The sequence below is a fragment of the Ranitomeya variabilis genome, chromosome 6, assembly GCF_051348905.1.
Source record: "Ranitomeya variabilis isolate aRanVar5 chromosome 6, aRanVar5.hap1, whole genome shotgun sequence".
Classification (NCBI taxonomy): domain Eukaryota; kingdom Metazoa; phylum Chordata; class Amphibia; order Anura; family Dendrobatidae; genus Ranitomeya; species Ranitomeya variabilis.
In genome coordinates, this window is record NC_135237.1 from 391,359,334 (window position 1) to 391,378,417 (window position 19,084).

General features: G+C 42.8%; 1 protein-coding gene across 2 annotated transcripts in view; it reads right to left on the bottom strand.

Annotated features, from left to right (window-relative positions):
* The window catches only part of DOK6 (docking protein 6), a 1,023,171-nt gene that overhangs the window by 662,325 nt on the left and 341,762 nt on the right, over positions 1–19,084 (bottom strand). The window lies entirely within an intron of this gene.

Here is a 19,084-nt window from a genome sequence, read left to right on the forward strand (position 1 = left end):
GGAAGGTATCCCTGATGGTTCCCAGGGTCTGAAGGAGAGGAAACTCTCCTTCAGGCCCTGGGATCCATATTAATGTGTAAAATAAAGAATTAAAATAAAAAATATTGATATACTCACCTCTCCGACGCAGCCTGGACCTTACCGCTGTGAACCGGCAGCCTTCTTTGCTTAAAATGAGCGCGTTCAGCACCTTCCATGACGTCACGGCTTCTGATTGGTCGCGTGCCGCTCATGTGACCGCCACGCGACCAATCAGAAGCTGTGACGTCATCCCTCAGGTCCTAAATTCCTAGAAGGGAATTTAGGACCTGAGGGATGATGTCGCAGCTTGTGATTGGTCGCGTGGCGGTCACATGAGCGGCACGCGACCAATCAGAAGCCGTGACGTCATGGAAGGTGCTGAACGCGCTCATTTTAAACAAAGAAGGCTGCCGGTTATCAGCGGTGATGTCCAGGGGCCTCCGGAGAGGTGAGTATATCAATATTTTTTATTTTAATTCTTTATTTTACACATTCATATGGATCCCAGGGCCTGAAGGAGAGTTTCCTCTCCTTCAGACCCTGGGAACCATACACTGGAAACTTCCGATTCCGATTCCCGATACCACAAAAGTATCGGATCTCGGTATCGGAATTCCGATACCGCAAATATCGGCCGATACCCGATACTTGCGGTATCGGAATGCTCAACACTAGTAAACATAGAAAACCTGTGAGTGGAAGCTGCCAATTGTCTGAAATTACACAGAAACTCCTTCCCAGCTAAAAATATGACAGAAAAATTATTTGAATCAATAACTCACCACAGTAATCAAGAACATATACCTTGTATTATTACTATTTTTTTTAAGTCACATCCATTGGTTGATCTCATTTAACACTAGAAAACTCAATTTATTTATCAGCATTTTGAAATTCTAGCCAAAAATTGGCTTATTATTGGATTATTCTGAAGATCCGAACAGTGGTTCAGCAGGTTATTTCATAGTTAATTATACAAGCTTCCATAAATTATTCTTTTAGTAAAGGGACAATTTATTTTCTTTCTACCGTAGTAAGTCGGAATTAATCTTGTGAAGTAATTGAAAGCTTTTCAGATTATAGAATACATTTATAGGGGTAGAGAAAATGTTGACAATTATTTCCCCTTTACTTTCCCAAAAAGGATTTACTCTTACTTGTGATAAATTTCCCAATTTTTTTACAAACCCTGGCATAAAGATGATTTGTTGGGATACATCTTGATAAAAAGATCTGGGATTTTGGATCTACATTTTATAAAACTAGTTTCCTGAATTCTAATACTGATTAAGAAGGAAGGAGATTTTTCCAATTTGTTTACAACTAGTCTTGTAGTCTTTTTGAGGTTATTGATTAGAGTTTGGACAATATTGAGGTATTGAATGATGTGAGATCGTGTATCTCTAATCCTGTATTTTTTCTAAACATATGTTTTCACAGCTCAGAGCAAATAGTTATAGAGTGTCTAATAATTTTCTAGTCTTTGTTATTTAAATTCTAGGGATCGAAAATACTTGGGCTTTCTAAAAGTATCACAGATTTCTAGACTTGAACTAAATTTCTGCTCTGCCATTTGAAAGCACACAGGCCCAAGCCCACTTCCAAAGGTGAGGGTCTCTATTGCAAATATATACCAGACTGACTTTGGAGGAAATAAAAAATGTATAATTTAATTGCAATTCTAAAATGAAATGCATCATAGTCCTTTTTTGTCCTGATTATTAAGCCATACCAGGATGCACAGGTAAAGAGCACCAGCATGTTACTGGATGCATGGGTGCCATGGGTGTTACTAGGGCCTATAAAACTTACCTGATCTTCTTCCTCAAAAAGTAATACCAATTATATATATGGCAGCATAGCTGTAATACATTTTATTTGTCAGTTCTGTTTTAATGAACAAATGGAATCCATGTCCAAATTTGATCCGTTGTATAATTGGTGCAAACAGGAACAGAGGGACTCATTATTATGTGTCCACTATGTACTCCATTAAACCAAGCCCTATCTTAAAAACAATTGCCTAATTTTTTCTTTTTAAAAATTAGAGTTTTATAAAGAAAACAAAAAGTATTATTATATTGCCCAAAAGTATCAATGCAAAACTTATTATTAATGATGGCACAGACTTTAATTGATATCACAACATGAATGACTTGCATAATGGTATAATTATTTGTAGCATTTGTTTATAACAACAATTTCTGCTAAAATGAGGGCTTGCTGTAATAGAAATTATTAAAAGTCAATAGATAATAACTATGGGGTTAAATGTCAATATTCAAAAAAGTGCATAGTGTATAGGTCAGGCAAATGTAGCAGATACATTAATAAACCGTTAATTCCCACCAGAGATCCACAATGTCCACCTATCATTTTATGCAATATAGTGATTGACTAGTTTTTTTGGGGGAATTTTTCATTAGTATTGATTATATTAGTGTCATAATGTTAAATTGGTCCCTAACTGTCGCAGAGGTTAGCATCCTAAAATGAAAACTACATGGGTGCCGCTGCTAAATGTCCGTTTACCTTGTGATATCTCTAAGTTCACTATTAGTCATAGCTTCAGATGATCATTGTAAAAATCAAATTCTGATCATGGACCCACTCTGCCATAGGCTGAAGAGAGCCTGGAGGAGTATAATCAGGCAACCATCTTAGTTTTTGCTGGAGCCCCTGATGGTGGGGTTAGACTTGGTGGATGCCAGGTGCTACTCCAGGACAGATCCTGGCACCAGGGCATTGGACCCTATGCATCAGGACAGTAGAACAGAATAGGAGTTGAAGGCAGGACAGGATACAGTGTATATACATAGATGTAACCGCTGCTTCAGACAGGAATGATACTGGAACTGGTACTGGCAGCATGGGATTTGGGCTCAGGTAGTGCTGTATTGGTTCTGAGTTTAGGTACCGCTGCAGCGGTTTCGGGTTCACATGCCGCCAGAGTGGTTTCTGGTTCAGGTACCACTGGAGCAGTTTTGGTTTCTGGTACTGCCAGAGAAGTCTTGGATTCAGGCACTGCTGGAGTGTTTTCAGATTCAGGTTTCACCAGACTGGTTTCAGATTCAGATACCACACAGATAGGATGGGAACAGGAAAGCAGAACTGGTGCTGGTACAGGTTAAACTGGATTGGTACTGGGATCTGATCACTAGCTAGCAGCCTGCAGACTGACTAACAATTGTTGCTGAGGCACCTCCCAACAGGTGAAGGTGCCTTAAGTACTAAGTGTCTTTCAGCTCTTTAAGAGACAGTGAGCATGAGAGCCATAAGCACTGCCAGGAGACCTGTGGGGTGTGTGCAAGCTCTAGTACACAGAAGCTGGATTAGAGGATGTAGTAGGGTGGCCTGGGTGGTAAGTTGGCATCTCTGCTGGGAAGGAGGAGTGGAGACATTCAGGGACACTAGCGTTACACAAATTTCCATCATTTTGGCCTTTTGGCAAAGTGGATTGTTGGCATTAATAAGAAAACCTCCACATAATAATGTAATTAATGTTATATAAACTGGTCCTTAGAAAGTTATAACAAATAATAATGAATTTAAACTTGGCTGCCGGACATGGTTCCCTCCATTCCTATGAGGCGTTCTTAGTGATATGAAGGGCAAGTAGACTGTTACCATTTTATAATGATGATTATAGAGATCTGGCTATATGACACCATTAGATGCAGTGCTCCATAAAGCATTGGCTGTGATGTAATTATGTGTAGCACCTTCTCCCTGGTAACTTCCCTTGGTCATGTGATCAGTGTCAAACAGATACAGCCCGGAACTACATAGTCAATGATATACATGCACAATGCGTCAACATACTTTGACTAATGAATGCATTAACTCCAATATTACTGCAAACATTAAAATGTTAGGTGCTTACCATTTTTTGATCAAAGAACACAAAATCCACCCAACCATGTCAAGGTGTACCTAAATATGGATAGTCTCTAGCCATTAAATGTCCTGTTACTCTATGTGCGAAAGACTAAGAAGTATAAAGCAGGACATTTAGTGGCTATGAACCATCTAAATTAAAAGGTACACCTTGAAGTGGTTGGATGGGGTTTGTGCTCTTTGATAGCAAAAGCTAAGCACCTTATGTTTTCTTTGTTTGCAGCAATGTTATAATTCGTGTTTTCTTTCGTCGCAGTGATGTGTAGGCCTTAATTTTCTTTTTCGTGTAGCACATATTAGTGGGTTTGACCCACTCCAGGGCCCAGCACCCTTATCCACCCATTATTCCCATACAAAGTTTGAATTGCAAGATGCTCCTGGTTTCCTTCTCATTCCACATGTAAAGTTGTGTGGTCCCTATTTTTCTTTTTGTTGTACCTTATCAATGCTGTCTCTTCCACATGACTGGAAACTCTGATTACATGACTGGTATCGCAAGATGAATTAGTCATATTAATACCTTCGAAGAGACTGAAAAAGTAGCAGTCATGTTTTAAAGTTTATGGGCACCCAGACACAGAAAAGGGTATATTTTAAATCATTCTACTATAGATAAACATATGATGTATGGAAAAGATATGATAAAAACAATGTGTGGGTTTTTGCAGGTTTCCGCGAGCCACAACACTACAAAAAATGCAATAAGTGTTCAAAATGTTGTATCTACCACAAAATAGTGTCAATAAAAATGTGAGCTTACCATGTAAACTTTAAGCTCCTCACTTAGCTCCTTCAAAGGAAAATGTTACAGGTATCAGAAGAAAGGCTATTGAAGCTAAATTTATTTGCATGAATTTCAATTTTTTTCACAAGTTAATTAAACCAACAACAAGAAAAACTTAGGTAAACTGTAATTGTACTTTCTTGAAGAATCGTATTGCCAGGTATTTTTTGTTTTACAATGAACGCTGTAAAAACAAAATGCTAAAAACAATTATAGAATAGCATTTTTTAATTCAATGATTTGTTGCTTATTGCCTATGTTACCTTCCACCTTTGCAGTCCATCAGCAGCAATGGTGCACCTGCACAAACACATTGCCACAGGTATATATCCTCCATCTTGCCATAAAGTCTGCCTTTACAGACATTTGTGAAAGAATGCACCATAATAACAAGCTTGCTGAATTTAAGTGTGGCACAACAATAGGATGCCACCGTTGCAACAAGTGCTGTCATGACATTTCTTCCCTCCTAAATATTGTAGGATCAACTACAATATCTTAGCAGTGAGATGTCAGATAACATACACAAAAAGACAGGGGGTCACCGAGTGCTGAGGTGCCCAGTGCATACAGGTCACCAACACTCTGCTGCCAAAGTAATTGCAAATTTCAAAACCTCTTCTGGTTAATATTTACAATTTACATTTAAAATTTGAGACTGTGCTCTGGGAGCTTCATAGTATAGGTTTCTAAGGCCAAGCAGACACATGCAAACCTTACATTATCAAGCACAATGCTAAAAATTGGAAATCTGAAGCAATGGATACATATGGAGTGACAAATCACACTTCTCTATTTAGAAATTTGATGGAAGAGTTTGGGTTTGGCCAATGCCAGGAAAACATTACCAGCCTGTCTGCAATGTGCCAACTGTGCATTTTGGTGTAGGAAGAATAAAGATATGGGGTGTTTATGATGGGTTGGCTTAAGCCCCTCAGTTACAGTGAAGGGAAATCTTAGATTCAACATCTTGGGATGTCATGTTAGCTTCTTTAAGTGTAATGTGTAGGTTTCCCAATGCTTTTACTCTCATAGCATATCATGAAAATCCCAGCAATTATGTTTTTAATTCCAATTGCCATTTGTTAATAATGGCTACTTTTCACCTTTATTTTCTTGATAGGAAAATGAATTTGCTGGAAATTTGAAGTTGATATTTGTGAAACTTATCTCATAATCATACTATTTTTTGTTTATTTACAATCCTCTGTCTTCAGGTTATAACTCTTCTTTATTAAAGAATAATCTGAGGCATTTTCCTGTTTTTTGTCTTACTTTTTGCTTGGTTTATATGATCTCTAATTGTGAGAATGTATGTGATATTAATTAATTCTAAAGTCCAGTTTTTCAATGAATATCATTAATATTTTTTTCTAATTTTTTTAACATACTAGTTCAATGAAGCAGATTTATGTGCTTGTCAAATACAGGGGTCACATTGACTTGGGGTGTCAGTTTTTCAAAGCAATTCTTGACACTAATTTCTGTCTTCTTTAATCTTCAATAGAGATCCATTAATTTTCTATTAATAAATCTGCTAACTATTATTTGGGAGCAAAGGAACAAAGGGGAATTCTTTGGAAATTAGATAGAACCGTTATATTATTAATTTTAGGGAATTGTGTGGAGTAAGAAAATCATGTATGCATTTAGTTTTTGTTTTATGTTTTTTGTCGATTTTTGCAATTTAGTGTGAATGTTGGGTATTTGCATCATGTAATGCTTAACTAATATTACAGTTTCAGTTATGCAATAATAGTCCACTTATGAGTTTAGTTTTTATATTTTTTAGGTTTTTGCAATTTAATATGAATATTTGGTGGTCGCATCATGTAATGCTTAACTAAGATTACATTTTCAATTATGCAATAAAAATACTGATTCTTAACAAATCCATGCTGATATTTTTGTATATTAGTATATTAGAATGTGGATATATCCATATAGATAGACAGACAGAAAGACAGATATAGATACATAAATATTGTGACAGGGTCACTGGCACGATATGTGAGGGAGGGGAGATATGTGTCACAGAGACTGCTTTCCTCCGTGATCTAGAAACCCATAAGTTTCTTTTCAACATGGTATGTGCTGAAGGAGTTAAGCAGCCATGTTATGTGCTGGTTTATAGGTGAGTAGGTAAAAGATGAGTGGGATGCCTACTCATCAAATCTCCACCTCAATGGTGTGGCTGGGAACATAAATGTCCAGCCAGTTTTTTTTCTGTGTTCTGTGTTGTGTAGAGGCAAGCAAGCCTTAGGCTGATGCTCCTGAGAGAGCTGCCATATGTGTTGGCCCAGGAGTGCTGGGCAGGACTGTTTATTAATTAACTTTTTGTTGCCTTTTGAGCTAGAAAGTCTGTTTTTCTGTTACCTGTTTGTGGTTTATAATAGAATAATCCACCCAGAGACTCTAAGGCTGGTTTCACACTTGCGTTTTGATCTGCAGCGTTTTAAAAAAAACACATGTGGTGAAAAAACGCATGTAAACGCGGCAAAACGCCGTGTTTTTTAGACGCATGCGTTTTTGCATGCAGAAAAAAAAATGCGGCGTTTACATGCGTTTTTTCCTGCATTTGCGTTTTTTAAACGCATGCTGAGAAGTGTGTGACAGCTGCCAATCATCAAAATCAACTAGAAAACCCACTATAAACAGAAATAGCTAGGGTTAGGGTTAGGGTTAGGATACCTAGTAACCCTAGGGATCCTAACCCTAACCCTACCCCTAACCCTAACCCGAACCCTGACAAGCCACCCCCACCATCAAGGTGATAAAGGCATCCAAACACTAACACTAACCCTAACCCTGACAAGCCACCCCCCACCATCAAGGTGATAAAGGCATCCAAACCCTAACCCTAACCCTAACCCTACCCCTAACCCTAGGGATCCTAGGGATCCATAGGAATTGGCTATTATTATTATTATTGGTGACCAGGACATTCTTCTAATAAAAAGCTTTGTTCAATGTGGACACCCCAAGATATACGGTATTGCTATAGAGTACTAAAAATATAAACTCATAGAGTATTGACTGTCATATAGGGTTAGGGTGAGGGGTAGGGTTAGGGCTAGGGTGTTATGATCCGGTGACCTTGGAGCCGCATGAGACCTTCTCAGGAGTAGGTGGAACCTATACTGACCGCAATCCCTAAACTGACACAGCAACTAGAAGTAGCCGTGGGATGTACCTAACAATCCTAGACACCTCGACACAGCCGGAGGACTAAATAACCCTATAGATGGAAATGGGAATCCTATCTTGCCTCAGAGCAGACCCCCAAAGGATAGACAGCCCCCCACAAATATTGACTGTGAGTATTAGAGGGAAGACACACGCAGGCAGAAAACAGAGTTTAGCAAAAGAGGCCACTCTAGCTAAATAGGAAAGGATAGGACAGAATGCTAAGCAGTCAGTAATAAAACCCTGAAAATATCCACAGCAGATAATACAAAAATTCCACCATCTAACTAAAGACATGTAACGTATCTCTGCATCTCCTGAGAATCCAACTTGACTGGAGAAATCCTGGCACAGTCAAGCTGGACAAGAAAAAACAATGAATAGCACTGATCTTTAAAGCACACCGCATGTGTGCTGCAGAAACAAAAACCAGAAACTTATCTTTGCTGAATTGGCAGGAGGAACCAGACTGAGATCCAAACCTTCCAAGTACAATGGACAACTGGCAAGGGCTAATGAATCCTGCAACCTTAAATACCCCAGTCAGCACTGCAATCAGTAGGGACACCTGCCCAGGATTGCAACCCAGGGACAACTGTATTACCACCAACAACCACCAGAGGGAACCCAAGAGCAGAATTCACAACAGTACCCCCCCTTGAGGAGGGGTCACCGAACCCTCACCAGAGCCCCCAGGTCGATCAGGACGAGCCAGATGAAAGGCACGAACCAAATCAGCAGCATGGATATCAGAGGCAAAAACCGAAGAATTATCCTCCTGGCCATAACCCTTCCATTTGACAAGGTACTGAAGCCTCCGCCTCGAAAAGCGAGAATCCAAAATCTTCTCAACCACATACTCCAACTCCCCTTCAACCAACACCGGGGCCGGAGGATCAACAGAGGGAACAACGGGCACCACATATTTCCGCAATAAAGATCTATGGAAGACATTATGGATAGCAAAAGAGGCTGGAAGCGCCAATCGGAAAGATACCGGATTAATAATCTCAGAAATCCTATAAGGACCAATAAACCGAGGCTTAAACTTAGGGGAAGAAACCTTCATAGGAACATGACGAGAAGACAACCAAACCAGATCCCCAACCCGAAGCCGGGAACCGACACATCGACGACGGTTAGCAAAACGTTGAGCCTCCTCCTGGCACAACACCAAATTGTCCACCACATGAGCCCAAATCTGCTGCAACCTTTCAACCACAGAATCCACACCGGGACAGTCAGAAGGCTCAACCTGCCCTGAAGAAAAATGAGGATGAAAACCAAAATTACAAAAAAAGGGCGAAACCAAAGTAGCCGAACTAGCCCGATTATTAAGGGCAAACTCGGCCAATGGCAAGAAAGCCACCCAATCATCCTGATCAGCAGACACAAAGCATCTCAAATAAGTCTCCAGGGTCTGATTAGTTCACTCGGTTTGGCCATTTGTCTGAGGATGAAATGCGGAAGAAAAAGACAAATCAATGCCCAGCCTAGCACAAAAGGCCCGCCAAAACCTAGAAACAAACTGGGAACCTCTATCGGACACAATATTCTCCGGAATACCATGCAAACGAACTACATGCTGAAAAAACAACGGAACCAAATCTGAAGAGGAAGGCAATTTAGGCAAAGGCACCAAATTAACCATCTTAGAGAACCGGTCACAAACCACCCAGATAACCGACATCTTCTGGGAAACCGGACGATCAGAAATAAAATCCATAGAAATATGAGTCCAGGGCCTCTCAGGGACCGGCAATGGCAAAAGCAACCCACTAGCACGAGAACAACAAGGCTTGGCCCGCGCACACGTCCCACAAGACTGCACAAAAGAACACACATCACGTGACAAAGAAGGCCACCAAAATGACCTACCAACCAAATCTCTGGTACCAAAAATACCAGGGTGACCAGCCAACACCGAACAATGAACCTCAGAAATAACTCTACTAGTCCATCTGTCAGGAACAAACAGTTTCCCCACCGGACAGCGGTCAGGTTTGTCAGCCTGAAATTCCTGAAGAACCCGTCGTAAATCAGGGGAAATGGCAGAGAGGACCACCCCTTCTTTCAGAATGCTGACCGGTTCAAGGACCTCAGGAGAATCAGGCAAAAAACTCCTAGAGAGGGCATCAGCCTTAATATTCTTAGAACCCGGAAAATACGAGACCACAAAATCAAAACGGGAAAAAAACAAGGACCATCGAGCCTGTCTAGGATTCAGCCATCTGGCAGACTCAAGGTAAATCAGATTCTTATGATCGGTCAAGACCACAATATGGTGCTTAGCTCCCTCAAGCCAATGTCACCACTCCTCAAACGCCCACTTCATAGCCAACAATTCCCGATTGCTGACATCATAATTGCGTTCGGCAGGCGAAAACTTATGGGAAAAGAAGGCACATGGTTTCATCAAGGAACCAACAGGATCCCTCTGGGACAAAACGACCCCTGCGCCAATCTCAGAAGCGTCAACCTCAACCTGAAATGGAAGAGAAACATCCGGTTGACGCAACACCGGGGCCGAAGTAAATCAGCGTTTAAGCTCCTGAAAGGCAGAGACAGCTGCAGAGGACCAATTGGCCACATCAGCACCTTTCTTCGTCAAATCGGTCAAGGGTTTAACCACGCTGGAGAAGTTAGCAATGAAACGGCGATAAAAATTAGCAAAGCCCAAAAATTTCTGAAGGCTCTTCACGGATGTGGGTTGAATCCAATCATGAATGGCCTGAACCTTAACCGGATCCATCTCGATAGATGAGGGAGAAAAAATGAAGCCCAAAAAAGAAACCTTCTGCACTCCAATGAGACACTTAGACCCTTTCACAAACAAAGCATTATCACGAAGGATCTGAAATACCATCCTGACCTGCTTCACATGAGACTCCCAATCATCGGAAAAGATCAAAATGTCATCCTATTATATAATCAAGAATTTATCAAGATAAGTCCGGAAGATGTCATGCATGAAGGACTGAAAAACAGATGGAGCATTAGAGAGCCCGAATGGCATTACAAGGTATTCAAAATGGCCTTCGGGCGTATTAAACGCAGTTTTCCATTCATCACCCTGCTTCATACGAACAAGATTATACGCCCCTGAAGGTCAATTTTAGTAAACCAACTAGCCCCCTTAATCCGAGCAAACAAATTGGAAAGCAGAGGCAAAGGGTATTGAAACTTGACCGTGATCTTATTCAAGAGACGATAATCAATACAGGGTCTCAAGGAGCCATCCTTCTTAGCAACAAAAAAAATCCCTCCCCCAACGGTGAAGAATATGGCCGAATATGCCCCTTCTCCAAAGACTCCTTATCATAACTCCGCATAGCGGTATGTTCAGGCACAGACAGGTTGAAAAGTCGGCCCTTAGGAAACTTACAGCCTGGAATCAAGTCAATAGCACAATCACAGTCCCTATGCGGTGGAAGGGAACTGGACTTGGGCTCATCGAATACATCCTGAAAATCAGACAAAAACTCTGGAATTTCAGAAGAGGCAGAAGAAGAGATTGACATCAAACCCCCTGACAACCCCCCACAAATATTGACTGTGAGTATTAGAGGGAAGACACATGCAGGCAGAAAACAGAGTTTAGCAAAAGAGGCCACTCTAGCTAAATAGGAAAGGATAGGACAGAATGCTAAGCGGTCAGTAATAAAACCCTGAAAATATCCACAGCAGATAATACAAAAATTCCACCATCTAACTAAAGACATGTAACGTATCTCTGCATCTCCTGAGAATCCAACTTGACTGGAGAAATCCTGGCACAGTCAAGCTGGACAAGAAAAAACAATGAATAGCACTGATCTTTAAAGCACACCGCATGTGTGCTGCAGAAACAAAAACCAGAAACTTATCTTTGCTGAATTGGCAGGAGGAACCAGACTGAGATCCAAACCTTCCAAGTACAATGGACAACTGGCAAGGGCTAATGAATCCTGCAACCTTAAATACCCCAGTCAGCACTGCAATCAGTAGGGACACCTGCCCAGGATTGCAACCCAGGGACAACTGTATTACCACCAACAACCACCGGAGGGAACCCAAGAACAGAATTCACAACATAGGGTTAGGGTTTGGATCCCTTTATCACCTTGATGGTGGGGGGTGGCTTGTCAGGGTTAGGGTTAGGGGTAGGGTTAGGGTTAGGGGTAGGGTTAGAGTTAGGGTTTGTGTTTGGATCCCTTTATCACCTTGATGGTGGGGGGTGGCTTGTCAGGGTTAGGGTTAGGGGTAGGGTTAGGGTTAGGGGTAGGGTTAGGGTTAGGGTTTGGATCCCTTTATCACCTTGATGGTGGGGGGTGGCTTGTCAGGGTTAGGGTTAGGGTTAGGGGTAGGGTTAGGGGTTGGGTTAGGGTTTTCTTGTTTTTTCTTGTGTTTAGGGTTAGGGTTTTCTTGTTTTTTCTTGTGTTTTCTTGTTTTTCTATAAAAACGCATGCGTTTTTAACGCAATCAAACGCATGTGCTTAAAAACGCATGCTTTTACATAGACAGCAATGCATTTTTTTGCCGCGAATAAACGCATGCGTTTTTTGCAGCAAAAAAACGCAGCTAGAAAATACTACAGGTTGCATTTCTGCAACTGAACCATGCGTCAAAAAACGCATGCGTTGCCGAAAAAGCGTCAAAACGCATGCTAAAAACGCATGCGTTTTTAATGTTAAGTATAGGGAAAAAAACGCATGCGTTTTTTAGCGCTAAAACGCTGCGGATCAAAACGCAAGTGTGAAACCAGCCTAACTCACGTGTGCCTGTGTCTACCTTGACGAGAAGCTAAGTGAGCTGACCTGCCACAATATATATATGTATATATAAAGCTACTTGGACTATTAATAAATGATTAGAGCATGTGAGGTGAGCAGGGTATCTATAAATAAACCCTGTGCAAACTGAAATTCACAATTTTGGCAAGGGGGAGGGGAATGTAAATAAAAAAGTATATAAAATATACAAAAAGGTTAAGTTTTGCTATCCAAATTTGGCGACTATACTCCCCACAACTATGGTATGGATTGTTTCCACATTTGTAATCTTTTTACGTACCTCCTAGTATGTGTTATTAAATCACCATTTTTAAGCAAGGGTAATTAATACTCTTAGCCAAAAAAAAATCTGTTGTGGTATCTTTTGTATATGTTTATAAGAACTATCTAGTTTTCAGATTAAATATACAACATTTTATATCTTTGTTCCTCTCGCTTTATAAACTGCATCCTTTCAGACTCAAGAGGAAATTCATTACCAGAAACGGGTGTGCAATCAGCCTGTATCAATGATTGGTGGTGGCAATTAGTTTTTCCTTTGGTTACTGCGGAGCTTGGCGGTGACCATACTGAAGTATTTATACAGGTGCTTCCCACAAAATTAGAATATCATCAAAAAGTTTATTTATTTCAGCTCTTCAATACAAAAAATGGATTATATAGAGCCATTACAAACAGAGTTATCTATTTCAAGTGTTTATTTCTATTAATGTTGATGATTATGGCTTACAGCCAATGAAAATCCAAAAGTCTTTATCTCAGTAAATCAGGATACTTTTATAACATCAACTTGAAAAATTATTTTAAAATCCAAAGTGTTGGCCTACTGAAATGTATGTTCAGTAAATGCACTGAATACTTGGTCAGGGCTCCTTATGCATCAATTACTGCATCAATGAGGCGTGACATTGATAAGATCAGCCTGTGGCATTGCTGAGGTGTTATGGAAGCCTAGGATGCTGTGATAGCAGCCTTCAGCTTGTCTTCATTGTTGGGTCTGGTGTTTCTCATCTTCCTCTTGACAATACTCCATAGATTCTCTATGGGGTTAAGGTCAGACGAGTTTGCTGGCCAATCAAGCACAGTGATACTGTTGTTTTAAACCAGTTATTGGTACTTTTGGCAGTGTGACAGGTGCCAAGTCCTATAGAGAACTAAATGGAATGGATCTGTAGATAATATTATATGTTCACTGGGAACAACACAATAACCAGCCTAGTAGTGAAAGTGGTTATTGCCTTGTCCTCAATCAACAGTTAATTACATGATTGTCCAGATGTGAGGGGGTAGTGTAGTGTTTAGTGTTGAGCGATACCATCCGATACTTGAAACTCGGAAACTCGATACTCGGAAAGTATCGGCCGATACCGGCAAAGTATCGGATCCAATCCGATACCGATACCCGATACCAATACAAATCAATGGGACTCAAGTATCAGACGGTATCCCTGATGGTTCCCAGGGTCTGAAGGAGAGGAAACTCTCCTTCAGGCCCTGGGATCCATATTAATGTGTAAAAGAAAGAATTAAAATAAAAAATATTGCTATACTCACCTCTCCGACGCAGCCTGGACCTCACCGAGGGAACCGGCAGCGTTGTTTGCTTAAAATTCGCGCGTTTACTTCCTTACGTGAAGTCCCGGCTTGTGATTGGTCGCGTGCCGCCCATGTGGCCGCGACGCGACCAATCACAGCAAGCCGTGACGTAATTTCAGGTCCTTCAGGAGTTTAAAATTACGTTCTGGCTTGTGATTGGTCGCGTCGCCCATGTGGCCGCGACGCGACCAATCACAGCAAGCCGTGATGTAATTTCAGGTCCTTCAGGATTTTAAAATTACGTTCTGGCTTGTGATTGGTCGCGTCGTGGTCACATGGGCGACGCGACCAATCACAAGCCGTGACGTCACGGGAGGCAGGACACGCGCGCATTTTAAAATAAAAAAATAAGCAGAGTCAATATCCATCGACCAGATATTCATGTATTTTTGAAATTTGCCATTGTTAGTTGATGAGAGCAGCATGTCGGTTAATGAAACCTATGAAAAAAGGTGTTAGGGCTAGCGGAGCGCACCAAATAATTAGGAAGATGGTACAAGGTGCGTTCGCAGCCTGGGGTCCACCGTGCAGAGATTAAACCTGCTGCTGAGTAATGACGGACTATATGGCAGTATAATGTGGATACACACATGGGTTAGCTTCGCCCAGTATGAAGGAAGCGAACCCTGTTGCGTCACAGGGCCGCAGTACCGCACAAAGAGAGCAAGCAAGGAGTCATAGAACTCTATCCCAAGACTCAAGGAAAGAGTTCCTCTAGACCTCTTGTGCTCAACACCACTACTGGGGTGTCAGAGTTTAAAAGAAACAATAATTAAATGCACAAGAGTGTGGGCAGTGCCGCTCTGGCGGATGCCACTAACCACCCAGACTTGGGTCAGGAAAGTGCTCTATTAGCGCACAGCGCTGCACTGGCAGTCACTGCAAACAGATGCTGTATCGTGTGTTAGGTGCAGATAGCACTGTCGGACGCTAGAAAGCAAACATCCACCATTCAAGAGCAGTCAACAACACTAGGAAGGGGGATGATTATCATTAAAGAGCGACAATCACACATCTACACACACACGTTTTCAAGTATACACTAGCGCATGGCTGAGCGGCCATGTGAACCTTTTATAGCAGCAGTGCTACGGGACCTTCCAGATGGTCCAATAGGAGCCACAACAGGACCTGAGCATGTGACCCCCGACCTCTAATGGGAGGTCATCCTGTGGGCATGCTCAGTATGGGAAAAGCAGGACTTAGTCACAGAAAGACCTGCTCGCTGCTGATCAGTGCTGGCTACAAAGGCAGAGCCTGGAAGGGCAGCAGTAACCAGTCGCACAGTATCAGCTTGAGCCAGAAGCTGGGATCAGTGTCTCTGCTGAGCAGGCTCCACTGTGGCTGGAGAAGAATGTGAGACCGCAGCGGTGATGGTTTGAAATTCCCCCTGTGCAGAGGCAGGAACTCAGCACGTAACATAGCCCCCCTCCTTGTTCCTCGCTACGCTCAAAGGCAGCAATGATCTGCGGATCTCGAATGTGCTCAGCAGGCTCCCAGGACCTTTCCTCTGGGCCATAACCCTTCCAATCCACCAAATAAATTTTTTTACCACGTACCACCTTACACCCCAAGATAGCATTCACCTCCTAATCGTCCGTAGACAAACCCGATGTCCCGGCAGATGACTTGGAAAACCGGGACATGTGTATGGGCTTTAAGAGGGACATATGAAAGGTGTCGGTGATATCTAGGTGTGGAGGAAGGGCCAGATGGTAGACCACAAGGTTAACCTGTTCCAGGACCTTGAAGGGACCCAAGTAGCAAGGTGCAAACTTAGTGGACTCAACTCGCAGCCTAATGTTATGGGCGGAAAGCCACACTAAATTGCCAGGAGCAAAGATCAGAGCAGGGCGCAGATGTGCATCGGCGGGGGACCTCATTTTCTCCTTGGAGGCCCGGATGGCATCCTGAGTGTGGTCCCTAATGTCCCATGCCTCCACAGCCCAGTCTGCCACCTTGGAGTTGGCAGAAGACACGGGCGTAGGCACAGAAACCCGCAAATGCTGACCGTAGTTAAGGAGGAATGGGGTCTGCCCAGTGGAGTTGGCTACGGTGCTGTTCAGCGCAAACTCTGCCACGGTAGCAAGGATGCCCAGTCATCCTGCCTGGCTAAAACAAAATGTTGCAGATATGTGACGAAGGTCTGGTTGGCCCTCTCTACCAACCCATTAGTCTCGGGATGGTATGCTGAAGAGAGATTCAAATTGATGCTGAGTAGAGGACAAAGCTCTCTCCAGAACCGAGATGCAAACTGGGGACCCCAGTAACTGACAACTTTGTCCGGCATACTGTGTAGGGGGAAAATGTGTTTTATAAACAACGCTGCCAAGACCCGAGCAGAAGGTAGCCGTGGAAGCGGCACCAAGTGCACCATTTTAGAAAAATGGTCGGTGATTACCCAAATGATGGTACAGCCAGGGGACTTGGGTAAGCTTACCACAAAGTCCATCCCAACCATCTCCCAGGGCCGGTCTGCCACCTGCTGGGGATAAAGTAACCCAGCTGGCCGTTGTCACGGAGACTTATTCTTGGCGCATTAGACACATGTCCAAATATAGTCTCCAATGTCATGGGCCATATGCGGCCACCAGTACATCCTCGCCAGAAGCTTAGATGTCCTTTTCGTCCCAAAGTGTCAACCCACCCTGGATAAGTGAGCCCAAGAGAGAACCTCTGGTTGCAAATTTGATGGCACAAAAGTCTTGCCCGGGGTCACAGAATCTAGCAAAACCAGAGCCACGGTCCTCAAGCTCTCAGAAGGGACAAAAAGCCAAGCTTACTCCTCCACTGATGACACTACAGAACGGGAGAGAGCGTCGGCACGAATGTTCTTCTCCCCGGAGAGAAAATGGAGGGTGAAATGGAGCCGGGAGAAGAACAGGGACCATCTGGCCAGGAGAGAATTTAGCCGCTGGGCAGTCTGTATATAGAACAAATTCTTGTGATCGGTGTAAACTTGGAAGGGAAAGCGAGCCCCCTCCAGGAGGTGTCTCCACTCCAAGGAAGCCAACTTCATGGCTAGCAACTCACTGTCCCTGATGGAAAAATTCCTCACCGCCGTGTGAAGGTCTTAGAGAAAAAGAAGAAAGGATGCTTCCGACCTTGAGCATCCTTTTGGAATAGGACTGCTCCAGCAGCGACAGAAGAGGCATCCACCTCCATTATGAAAGGTTTATCTACACCGGGGCGATGTAGAATGGGAACACTAGCAAAGTGGGACTTAATAGAGAGGAAGGCCTTGGAGAACTCGTTCGACCACAATTTGGGATTTGCTCCCTTTTTGGTGAGGGCAACCAAGGGAGCTACCAAAGTTGAGAAGTGGGGAATGAACTGGCTATAGTAATTATTGAACCCCATAAAGCGCTGCACCACTTTGAGAGAATGGGGTTCCTGCCAGTCCATCGCAGCCTGTAGCTTGGCAGGATCCATAGCCAATCCCTGGGCGGAGATGATATAGCCAAGGAAAGGCAAGGACTCCTGCTCAAGCACACACTTCTCTGTTGTGAATTCGGTTCTCGAACTCCCTCCTGTGGTTATGAATGGTACTTCGGCGAGCTCTGTCCATGGACTCCCTCTGGTGGCTGTGAGTGGAGTTGCTGGTTCTGAGGTTCCTCCTCCAGCTGATCTCTTTAGGCCTTGGCTGGCTGCTCTATTTAACTCCACTCAGATCATTACTTGATGCCAGCTGTCAATGTCCTAGTACTGGTTCAGTTCTCTTGGATCTTTCAGATGACCTGTCTACTTCAGCAAAAGCTAAGTCCCTGCTAGTTTATTTGTTACCACTGTGTTTTTGTCCAGCTTGCTATTATGATTTTGTCTTGTTAGCTGGAAGCTCTGGGATGCAGAGTGGCACCACCGTGCCGTGAGTCGGTTCGGTGCTCTCTTTTGCACACTCTGCGTGGTTTTTTGTTAGTTTTTTATGCTGACCGCGAAGATATCTTTTCTATCTTCAGTCTGTTTAGTTCAGTCCGGCCTCCTTTGCTGAAACCTATTTCATTCCTGTGTTTGTGACTTCCATCTTAACTCACAGTCAATATATGTGGGGGCTGCCTATTTCTTTGGGGAATTTCTCTGAGGCAAGGTAGGCTGTATTTTCTATCTTTAGGGGTAGTTAGCTCTTAGGCTGTGAAGCGGCGTCTAGGCAGAGTCAGGAACGCTCCACGGCTATTTCTAGTTGTTGTGACAGGATTAGGGGTTGCGTACAGCAGAGCTCCCACTTCCCAGAGCTCGTCCTGTATTATTAGTTTGCTCATCTGGTCATTTCTAGTGCTTCTAACCACCAGTTCAATCATAACAGTACAGCTGGCCCGTAAAGTGTTAAATGCATCTCAATAGAGGGATAAGAGAAGTTCTGAGACCATTTTTTTTTCTGCAGTGTGTTTTGTTTCTCTTTTCCCCTAAATCCCTGGGTGGTTCAGGACACAGGTGCAGATATGGACATTCAAAGTCTGTCCTCTTGTGTGGATCAACTCACTGCAAGGGTACAAGGCATTCAAGATTATGTAGTTCAGAACCCGATGTTATAACCCAGAATTCCAATTCCTGATTTGTTTTCTGGGGATAGATCTAAGTTCCTGAATTTCAAAAATAATTGTAGACAGTGTTTTGCTTTGAAACCCTGCTCCTCTGGTGACCCCATTCAGCAAGTAAAAATCATTATTTCTTTGCTGCGTGGCGACCCTCAAGACTGGGCATTTTCCCTTGCGCCAGGAGATCCTGCATTGCGTAATGTAGATGCGTTTTTTCTGGCGCTTGGATTGCTTTATGATGAACCAGATTCAGTGGATCAGGCAGAGAAATGTTTGCTGGCTTTGTGTCAGGGTCA